This window comes from Dysidea avara, chromosome 9, assembly GCF_963678975.1.
Source record: "Dysidea avara chromosome 9, odDysAvar1.4, whole genome shotgun sequence".
In the NCBI taxonomy this organism is placed as follows: Eukaryota; Metazoa; Porifera; class Demospongiae; order Dictyoceratida; family Dysideidae; genus Dysidea; species Dysidea avara.
Window position 1 is genome coordinate 1,119,928 of NC_089280.1, and position 12,267 is coordinate 1,132,194.

At 38.2% G+C, this 12,267-nt stretch overlaps 1 pseudogene; it reads left to right on the forward strand.

Moving 5' to 3' along the window:
* LOC136266513 (rab-like protein 6) overlaps nt 1-12,267 on the forward strand; it is a 30,701-nt pseudogene that overhangs the window by 7,849 nt on the left and 10,585 nt on the right.

Sequence of the window (12,267 nt, forward strand, 5' to 3'; positions counted from 1 at the left end):
CGTGAAGGGAGCGGTGAAACTGCAAGTGGCAGGAGCTGGGGTGCATCGAATACCCAAATGGTTCGGGACAATCATCATTGTGTGATAGTAAGTTCTGCTTTTTGTTAATATTTGCTAATAAGCTTTTACGAACTTGTTGGTACACTTTCCACTCGACAACAGGAGCTCCTAGTCGCTGCAGGATCGAGGCAGGGCAGGACTGGCACTTCCCATGTTGCATGTGGTCAGCAGGACCAATCATCACAAGATGAGCCATCACAAACCAGTCCATCAGGTCAGGAACAAAGGCCTCAAGTGTGGCAAATGTCGTTATGTGGATAACCCTGTGGAACGAGTTTGTTGCAAGCTGTTGATATGTGTAACCACAACAGAGACCTTTCATGATGTTGTGCTGAACCGCCATAGATGGTGATGACTACATGGGAGAAGATCCCACATTTTCTCCAGCCAGTTATTGTAAAGCTACTTATCAACAGTACGTGCTTTATTCTCATGGTTATTTGGTTGTACTTACCCGTGTGATTTGGAGGGTGTGAGATCAATATCCTGCACCAGGCAGTGTCTACTTGGGCTTCAGACCCTAGTCATGTACACATGTAGAACTATTGTTGTAGTTATAAAAGTTCTAGAAATAATACTGTAATAAACATGACCTTTGTCATTGGCTGTAACATTTGTATTGATTGAATGCATGTGAGATGAGTTTCATGTGTAGTACTCTTCTGCTTCATATTGAAATTAGATGTGTTGGACCGCTCCAATCATTAGATCAGAGATGTATTAGTATTCCTTGGCTTTATAAACTTTCACAACATTAGTCTGTTTACGGTATCTTCTGTGGTACTGATAGGCCTCAGTCTCTGAATGCTGCCTTATTTCTCGGTTCAGATGAGCACTGCGATCAAGAACTGCTAACTGGATCCTTGCTTGATATGCAGCATCGCTACAGTGGCAAACCAGTAATGAAGTACACAACATATAGACACACACTTGAAAGCATTTCTTTTGGGGCAATAAGTTAATAGTGTATTGTGGTAGTTCTCCAGCATCCCAGAGTGCCCATCCCATTGTGATAATAAGACATTGATATTGGATATGGATTTCAAGTAAGTGAAACTTCAACCATTATCCATCAATATCAGTAAATCAATTGTAACCAACAGGTACAAACTATGTAACACTGGCTGCTGTGATGGATGACTTGATGCTGAGAGAAGGCATACAATTTAATATTCACTGAATTTATCAGACATTGCACACAGATGAGCAAGTTATTACACCTGAATTGTGTGAAGCATTTCAATGACTTCATCCATGTCTTATCTTATCCATCAGTAGTTTTGGAGAAGTACATAGTGAGCATCACCATGGACAAAGTAGTCCACCTGTACACCATTGACAGTAGGTGGCTCAGGTTATGTGTCATACTCACATTCTCCTCCATACCAGTGATGGAGGTTACACACATGGTGAAGGACACCTCTCCATCTCTCCTGGTTAAAGATAATATAGTGGGTGGTTGTCATTTCACCATATAACTAGTAGTTACAACAGTACGTACACACAGATACATTCGATTGTTGTTGTCCACATTTTCTATAGCAGAACCATGCAGTAATGATTTATGATGTTCTGACTCCGCAGTGAGGTTTTGTGCATCCCTCTAAGTTTTCCAGCCTGTGTAATGAATCAAAGTTAAAGCTAACCCTCATATTACATTAGTTAGAACCTTTTTCAACAATTGGGGTTTGTGCCAAATGTCAATTGAATGATGTATTGTAGGGTGGTCATCAGCTACAACAGTGACAGTGTAAGTACTTATGAAAGCTCTCCAACTTCTGTAGCTTACAAAGCATCTTTGTTACAGAAGTAGATGCATCTGTTGTGATTTCTACTATTGAGACCTTATCCTAGTGCTCTCTTCTCGTTCCATGTTGGGCAACTTGTTCTGGACCTCTCTCTGTTATCTACTGTCTCACTGTGGACAATGGTATTAGATGACACTTCCATCAGTGAGTAGGTACAAAATTTGACGTATTTTCCAGGAGAGTCACATCACCCGTTACCACCACATTCATGCCAGAATACTTCTCAATCACTTGCTCCTTTCCTAACAAACGGAATCTCCATTATAATTATACTGTTGATAATATCAGTGAGCAAAACTAACCATCTTATCATCATAAAATTTCTGAATGACAGGGAATAAAACCAGTGTGAAGAATGTACTTGGTGAAATGTACTTTAACTCCAAGAAGTGACAAAACTGAAGAACTTTATATATCCACTGAAAAGAAATGCTGATGAGAATGCCATGTTGCTCTTGTAATGCCAGGCTCTTGCTATTCATCTTCATCATGGATACCTTGCTCTCACATTGATTACTTTCATCATCATCATCATCACTATGTACATACAATAATTAATTAATACCTTGACACATCATCGTCATCACATAATAGTGTCCTTTCAGCCTCAGTATACAACAATGAAGTTAATTGCTCACTAAAGTGATGTACATTATATGCTTACAGTAAATCTTCAAAGTATGAAAATTTACCCATTAGTGTAATTATCATCATCACTGACTATATATCATCATATTTTGAGACCTATGGATGTATGTGAACACAGTATAACAGTTACAGCATACACACTATAGAGGCACCAATCTGATATAGCTAGCCTCATATTGTAGCAACCTCTTAAACACAAGTCCACCTCATTTCCCAATAGTATACTTCATGGCCTGCGTACATGACTTACCCAAAGATATGCTGTCCACAGCTACTTCCTCTTTGAAGTGTATTAGGTCTATCCAGAGTTGAAAAACAAACAGGAATCAACTGGTCCACAATTACTGAGGAACTATGTAGTCTATAAAATAAAGGACAGTAGATGAAGAGTTAATTAAGTATTGAACATTTCAGACATACAATTCTTGATCTTGTCCATCAGAAATTGGACCATTACTGAACATTTCATATGTTGAAGTACTACAGCAAAATACACAAGGGCTTCCAAAGAATCATCAACCCAGCGAAGGCAGATGGTAAGCTGCTCGCGATTTGACACATCAACACATTCGTCTGCCATGATTGAAAAGTACTTGGCACTCTATATCTGAAGCAATTGACTCTAACATACTTGATGACATCAGTTGAATCAATTCATTCTGAATGTCAGGGCTCAGATACTTGTCACCCTTTTTATCCAACCATCTACTCATTTCTTTACTGTTGTGAGCCCGAAGCTTACAAAGCTGAATAAAATTACTCTCTTCCTCGTGATGACCATGTAGTGCTATGCCTTGACGTTCTAAAAACTGTACGTTTTACAAAATTTTCAAAAAACATTTTCGATTGAATGTTTTGTTGTGACCATGAACACTACTTAACGATCAGCAACAGTTTTTGGAAGCTCTACTATTACTTGAAGAGATTCCAAATGGCATTTGCTCTGCTCGTGTTACGAAAGCAATTGGTTGCGTCTTTCCAGTTCATAAACCCTTTAGAAATAAATGCGACATCCTTACATTTCGACCTCAGTAAATCTTTCTGCTCAGCTTTAGCACAAATAGCACAAACTACAGTATCATTACCTTCGTCATAATGGAGCCAAGTCGAAGTGTTGAACCAACAGGGTTGAAACAACTTTCTTATCGGCTGTGTCTGTCCAAAAGTACGTTTAGGAAAGTTAAATCATCTAGGCTGGCGTGGCTTTTCAGGAAATTGTGTTGACGAAGTATCCATTAATCATGTGCTCGTACCAACCATATATTCACTTGCTCACAATTTTTTTTACATTCTATTGTTTTGGTAGAGATAGCTAGAAAGTGGTAAGGCTATAGCCTGACCAGCCGGTGCGGCTGCTATGCCCCTGTAACACCATGGAAATACTCTAATAGAACGTACACTAACTGTCATAATGTTACAATTAGATTTTTAAGAGTCAATACAGTAATTATTATCAGTCTTGATTACAATGTATTCACATTGTCCATCTCAACAAAAACCCGTCTAGTTCTCAGAACTTCTGATTTCTTTTTATTTTCTCAGCATTATCTGTATTGTTCGAGGAATGGTTCACCAAAATTTCAGTCAATTATGGTGAGTAGTTTTGGAATTACAGCACTAGATAGTAGGAAGAGCAAGGAAATTGATCCATACAGTGACTATACTAAAAATAAACTATACAGGTGCTTACATTTGCAGCCATAACTTCTGTTTGGATTAGTCTACAGAGTTGGGATTTGGCTTACAGTGTTCACCATGAATTGGAAGATTGACCAAGGTTGAGTTTTCGCCCAGCAGTTACTTGCCCATAGGCGTATGAAGGCAAAGAAACGGCAACAATTTTGTTTATGTCTACCACATCACACATGACACACAAACCATTACAGGAATTAAACAAAACTCCCCATTATGATGATCATTTTAATTTGTTTTAGCTAATGATTTCCATTTTCAGTATGTGTTATGTATTATCCATATATAGCAAGAGTCGTTACTACGGCAACTTCAAGTGAACAGAGAATTACTAGTGGTGAGTATAACTCAGTAATACACATATACTGTACTGTCATAATTAACAGCAGAGACTACTACATTGTGTTTCTATTAATAACAAAACAAACTATACACATACATAGGCGGCTCCAGGATATTTGGTGACTGGTTTCTGATCAAGAGCATAGCTAGATTTTTGGTGAAGACCGAGAAAGGTAACTACCTGCTGCCCTCCACTAACTATATCACTGATAAAGTACATAAAAATCCCCACATAGCTTGCTACACTGCTGCTCTGAATACTTTGACTTCTTTATTAGGGTGATTGACTGCTCTATTAGAGTATCTTGATCTGAACGTGACAGGTTTCCAGAAACCTCAGAAACCCCCCTGGAGTCGCCCCTGACATATTAGACTAACACATAATAGTTTTAGTGGCGTTAGTAACATATTCTCAAGTATTGTTAGTTTGGTAGTCTTTATGTTGACCATGCACAACCAACCATTGACATGTTGTGAATTTTGTGCTAATGACAAGTTTACATTTCAGCTATGCTGTCTGTAGGGAGCAGTTATCTTCAGTCACCTAATGTAGTTATGATAACATGTATTGACGGCAGGTACCTGGTCTAATGTATTTCGCAGACTAGACTTGCAGGCTGGACTCATGAACTGCAGCTTCTTGACAATAATCGAGGTGTTTTCTATCTGAAGGCACCATTATCAAGCTTAAACTGTTGGTACTGTTTTTCCTTACAAGTCACGAAGGTTGCGTGTGCACTAAATTATTAGAATATTTTAAAAAGTATGACAGTAGTTGAGCTATATAGTTTTGTAGGGTGGCATGGCTATTCCTACATGGTCTAGCCATAATTATACTGAATATGCATCGGCCTGCAAAATTGGTATATAACTTACTATTAGATATTGAGTAGACAGGTGGCATGAGACTGTAGCTATCCAATTACTGGCTCATCACTAGCTAAAGCCTAAACATTAGTGCTAAATACTGGAACAACAAAGGAATAAATCTTGTGCTACAACAATAGCCTCTATCACTAACGGTACACACAAGAGTACACATGCTTTGTGAAATTAGTGCACATGTGACATTAGTGATTTGTAAGGAAGAGCAATACCAGCAGCTGATGCTTGATAATGTATCTCCAACATTCCAAGAGATGGATAATCCCTGGATTATTGTTAAGAAGCTTTTCCAGCTCAGTCCGTGAGTCCAGTCCACGAAGTACATTAGACCCAGGTATCTTGTTTCTATTGTTTCTATAATGGACACTTTGGGACCAAAAATATTTGGCCTGTTATTTGCAATAAAGAGGTTGTCCTCTTTTAGTATGGACCAAAATATTTGTCTTTGTTATGGAGGATTTACTGTTGTGTCCTAGCTAATTCAGAGAGTTTATTTGAGATGTATAAAATTAATTGTTTTGTCATATTTTCGTGGGTTAAGGTACTACTATAACCTTTCACCCATCTACCTATCCTTTGCATATCAATTTATCCCATATAAAATTGTTAGTCAAAACGCGTGGTTGTAGCTCACATGGCCGAGAAAGTTTAAAGTGTAAAGTTTGTTGGCTCACATGCAAGTATTGGCACACGTATATTTGTGACTGTTATTTTATTTCAAGAAACCTGATGTGCCCGCCTGCACTCCTTATTGAACATGTTTGTAAATGTATTGTTGTGTATTGGATGATGGGATATATTTTATGTTGTTTTCAGAGTACAATGGAAGAGTTGGCAGTTGATGAGAATTCAGAAGATCAGAATTATCAGCTGTGAGTATCTAGTAGTCACTATTAAGAGACTGACTTGTCTTGTTAGCTTTATGGATGCCATTAATCTGAAGCAACATCAACGAGAGAAGAGATTAGCTGAAGAGAAAGCAGCAGCAGCAGCATCAGAGAATGTAGACACCACAACAAACAACATGGAAGAGAAATCTACTGATAGTAAAAGTGAGTAACATCTGTTATGTCATGTTATCTTACTGGAATGTACCTATCAATTAGCTGTTAGCACTTGTAACAACAATGTGTTGATATTGTTGGCTCACCAGTCACAAATTTTGTCAACATGTTAACATGTTCTCCTCTAGCACTGGTAGCTAAAGCAAATAGTGGACCAAATATGGAGACAGTTGTGTCTCAAGAGTCTCCTGCTACAAGGAAGAGTTCTTTCAAAGAGAAATTGTCTCAGAAGTTTTCTAGTAAGAAGAAATCACCAATAATGGCTAAGAAGGAGCAGAAGCCAGGTTTGTCTGCACGCTGTCTGTCTGTGTGTGTGTGCATGCATGCGTGTGTGTATGTGTGTGGTGTCTACTCTATCTGTATCATACAGTATGGTTAGTACTGTATAGTAGGGATCATGGAGGTTTGGGCTTTAGTGCTCAAAATATCACTCAAAAAACTAGTCTCACTTTTGCCTTCATAACAGCTTGTGTAACAAAGCCTATAAATGTCTTCAAAGGAACCCCAACCCTTTTTTTTTGACAGTTTCTGTTTACTGACTCACTGATACCTCCAGTCAAGCTATGGATAATGGTACAGGTTTGATTTCTTTACTGTTTGACATCACTTCAGCTCAAGACACGCCTTCTTTTTACCAACCGCAACAGTACTAGTATAGCTGCAGGTATAGATGACCTCTCTTGTTTCATTACTTGTTTTATTTGTGATCCCTACTCAGATAAAATTCCCTCACAGCTGTGTATGTATTGCAGGGAAGGGGGAGGCTATCTGTAGTGTGTATATCTTAGTGTGGGTGAATACATGAATGATGTGGGTTTATAGTATGTGATTGTGTGTTTAGTATACTACACTTGTTATCATTCTATACTGATTTGTTATGTCATGTGATCTCAAGTGATGATTAATAGTCTAGTTCCAATTGGTTGACTAGGGAATCAAAGTGTTAAAAGTCACCTGCTCGAAAGATCAGTAGCCTTAAAGTTTAAACTAGCGCCGTCCACTTAGTGTGAAATATTTCATTGGTTATTTTTCTATTCACGTGATATTTTTGTATTTGGCCCATGTGGACAGCCAACCTGAAATGGACTATATGATCATCTCATCTCTTGCCTGTTGTGATCATGTGATCCTGTTGTTACGTAGTAACTGTAGCTAAGGCAACGACCAAGTCGAGCAGGGCTGCTATCACCGATATTGACAGTTTTGTTCCTGATGAAGAAATGGATAACAGCTTCTTAGCAGAAGATGGAGATGAAGATCACAACAAGTTATATGAGAAAGAGACGTGAGTTATGCATCTCCTGTAATTAAACCTGCATAGTCTGGAAAACTGGATTAAAACTTAATAATAAATACGTGTGCCTTACACAAAGCGCTGTAACTTTCAAAGCATTCATGGCTATGAAATTTACGTCATTCTACTTGTGATGTAACAAGGAAATAAAATGATTTACCTATGATTGTACCTAGGGTTTTAGTGAGGCCAGAACTAACCATGTAAATAACGTTTTGGTAAGGAAACACGCAAGCCCTTTACATACCTTTATAAAATGATCCATAACTCAATAGTGGTTGCTCCTATCTCCTTGCAACAAGCTCCATTTAATTTTCTATTAGACCATGTACGACTCACATGAGTAAACCCACAATCAAAATAAATTTTGAAACACTAACATGAATCCCTGTTGTTCATCGCTTTATAACAAGTAAGCCGTTATAGTTACAGTGTTCATTTAACCTTCTCCAAGTACCCCAGTGAATGGACTTTCAATAAATGTGTACTTTTATGTGATAAGAAGTAAGTCCCCCACCTGGTGTTACCATGTGTGTCTATACCGTATACTCTGGTTATTAGGCTCACATAGTTATTAAGTGCATATTGACTGTTAAGTGCATATGGTAGACTTGTGCTAGATACCTGTTTGTTAAGCGCATATGGTTGAAATCGCCTCTGCCACCTTGTACTACGTAGAATTGTTGTCAGAATGAATCAGACATGTCACAGCGTACTTGATGCCTCGCCAGGCCCGTGTCTAGCAGATACTGCCGTCTGTGATAACGATAGCTGTTAGCTGCTACCTGGCTTCTAAGGATTTCCATTTCCACGACTGAAGCAAACTATTGACTGGTGTTCAAATCGCTTGAAAACTGCAATGGGTACAACTAATTCTCTCCTAGCAGAAATTCCTTATCGTAATTTATAAGCGCATGCGCTTAACAAGCACAGTAAATTTCACAAATAATTCCTCTGAAAATTATAAGCGCATGCACCTAATAACCAGACTCTACGGTATTGTGTAAACACGCATTCACCAATAATTCTTTGCGGGTTTAATGGTTAAACAATTATATCAACTTAACCTCTGTGTGTCACATTAACCTGTATACCTGGACAAACCATGTGATTGTTTGTAACTAGTTACACACACTCAGACACTTTGATGGTTAACATACCATAGTTAAGTGTTTTGTGAGGTTAGGATAGTTTATACAACAATAATGACCAGTGTTGGCAAGTTGATAAAGAATGTTTATTTGAACAATTTGTGGTAACTTTTAATGTACTGTGGTTAAGTATGATGCAATCCTCCCACACTGATGTTATCAGAGAAGTTGTCATGGTGATGTGTTACAGTGATAGTGATGATAATGAGGATAATCCTCTAGTGGCTGCTGATGAGGATATTGACAGTAGTGATGAGGAACAACAACAGCAGAAACAACAACAGCAGAAACAACAAGTCAAGACTGTTAAGCCTGTACAATCTTCAGGTGATAGTGATGCAGAGGAGAAACAGGAAACAATTGAGACGAAACCAAAACAAGGTACGTAGAGTTTTGGTGAAACAAAATGGTGAACCTTACCTCCTTAATAAGATAAGGTGTAGTTTATGACACTATCGGTAGGACCACCACATTACGGTAGCCATGTCAAATGCACTAAACATTTAGAATTTCTGTATCTTATTAATTGTGACCGAATCTGTGAAAACCCGACACAATAGCATGTTTTATTATAATATTTATAGTCTACTTAGCCAAGTGTATGCTGTGGTGAAATTTCAGCCTCATACGTACATATGCCAGTAACTTTTGGAGTTACAGCCCTACAAAATAGCAGCAACAGGAAATTTATTTTGTACAGTGAGTATAGGAAAATAAATTATAGCTCCCATGGTGCCCTTTTAGAAATAGCACAACATCAACTTGTGACCATTAGATCCTTTCTTCTCAAGAATGAACCCATAAACTTTTTATAAATAATATGTACATATTTTACCCATTGTTTAACAATACAGGTTTGTGTTTTTGTGTCAGATTTTGTAGATCCTGTGGTAATTAAGTAACCTAACTCACTGTAGTACCCGCATAGCTCTTATAGTCATAATAATAGGAGGCCCTTTATGATATATATATACTGTACATCATGTATGTTATATCTTTGCTGAATGATAAGCAAACAGTATTCACATCATTAATAGAACAGAAAACTCCACCAACCCCCATCAAGCCAGCCTCTACACGACCGACACTTTTATCAGCTAAGTCAGTAGAGATCACAGAGAGCAGTAGTGAGGAAGATGATGAAGCAGAAAGATTGGTTCAAAAGAAACTGGCAACTAAACCTGCTAAAACAAGTGCCCCGCCAACCCAGAAATCTTCAGGCCTCACGTTACAACACTCAATCCCCACTACCAGTAAACCAGATATGAAAAAGACAACAGAAGATATCACAACTACTGAAGTTAAGGAGGAGAAAAAGAAGAAGAAAAGTTCACAGAAGAAGAAGAAGCAAAAAGAGGAAAAGGACGACACTACGATACTACCAGCTGTGGCCACCACTACAACAACAAGTGATCCATTCTCATCCTCTTTACTTGATGCCTGGCTGGATTCTCCTTCTGGTGATTCTTTGGTAAGTGTGTGTGATGTTTGATAGTTGTAGTGTTTGTTGATTGCTCTGATGATCTATGTACATTTGTATACACAATATCTACCCATACAGACTCCTGTCCTGAAGCTCACTACTGCCACTGAGAGTAGTAAGAAAAAGTAAGCAGTTATATCAGGAAGTGTCATTTTCATATTACACTGTTAACAGTTAACGTTGCACTGGTAGACTCAATTTGTGCCCCAGGGGTACTATTCTTTTTTGCCCAAAAATAAGGATGAAACCCTTCGAATAGTACCACACTGCAGTAATATTTGAGGGTATGGCACAAATCAAGTAAATACAGTGTATATTTCTTACGAAGTTACAATTATATGTTTTGTTGCTAGGGTTACGGTGCATAATGAGCCTGGTGATGCTACTAAAGAGGTGTGGTGTTTGTCTTTAGACACAGTTGACCATCTGTGTTCATTCAGCTAACAAGATGGCAATGGCTTCAGCTTACAACAACCTTGGTGTACTGGTGAAGATGCTGGGTAAGAAGGGACTACAACGTGTGCAGCAAACTGGCAATATGGCTGGTATGGAGATAGTGACATCACAACTTTGGAAGGCTATCAATTATTATGGTGAGCACTTGTTCTTGGTGGAACAGCTTTATGACAGGTGGGTGTGGCTCTGTAATGGGTGTGGCTAATCATGTGACACAACAAGCCCAAACAGAGTGCAGCGTTTGCTTACTTGGGTGGTTGTCATGATATGTTAATGGAATATCCATTAGCTGTACACTACCATTACCAGGTACCTGTCTGTCTGTCAGTGTGTACATTTCATAGTTTCAATCTGTTACAGCAACTAATAGTGGCACAAGAGTTACGAGATTATCGTGGGAGTCCAGAGCTTTGTGTAATGTTGGTAATTGTTTAAGAGCACAAGGACAACTAGAAGAAGCATACCCTTACTGCCTTAAGGTTTGAGAAGTGAAATACTAGTTGATTGTAAAGAGCAGATCAGACTGTGTGGCTGTTTAGGCAGTAGATCACAGTTTTAGGTACAGTGGAACCTGTTAATCAGAACACTTGAAAATGAGGACACCTGTATGATTAACTAGGATCTTCAAAAAACGAATGTCGATAATTTTAAGGAAACCACAGAATCATACATCACATATTTCCCTAACCACAGGGTGATAATTATCATGATATAGCCCTAACCACAACTGCCTTTGAGGCTGTGGCATTACAAAGTATCAGTTCTCTCTGATTATTTATATAGAGCTGCTTAAAGTTTTGCATTGTGGATTTGAATTAGAGCTGTTTAATGTTTTGCATTATGGGTTTGAATTAGAGCTGTTTAAAGTTTTGCATTATGGGTTTGAATTAGAGCTGTTTAAAGTTTTGCATTATGGGTTTGAGTTAAACATGTTGGTTTTGTTAGGGCATTGTTGTGAAGCAAAAAGAATTAAGTGAGTCGGCATTGCATAGTTCGGTTACTAAGCATCACTAAATAATCATTTTTGCAATGTGGGGATTGTTTTTCTGCAGAGTATATTTCAACTGCATGAAAAGGTGCCTCAAACATTCACAACCTATATGTCTAAGTGTTTATTTTAGCACCTTAGGTTACTTTATTCATCAACAGAGTGGTTGTTTGGTTTAAAATGGTATCACTACAACCAGTGAAACCCACAATCATTTCTTTTTTGTGCCCAAACTTTAAACCTACAATTGATGTTTGCTAGCCTGCAAACCTCTGTATAAAAGTAATGTGGTGAATGCAGGTTTGTCTTCTTTCACCTATTAGGTGAGCATCAGTGTTGGGCAAGTTACTTTGTAAAAGTAACTAGTTACATATTACATATTACTTGCAACTGAAC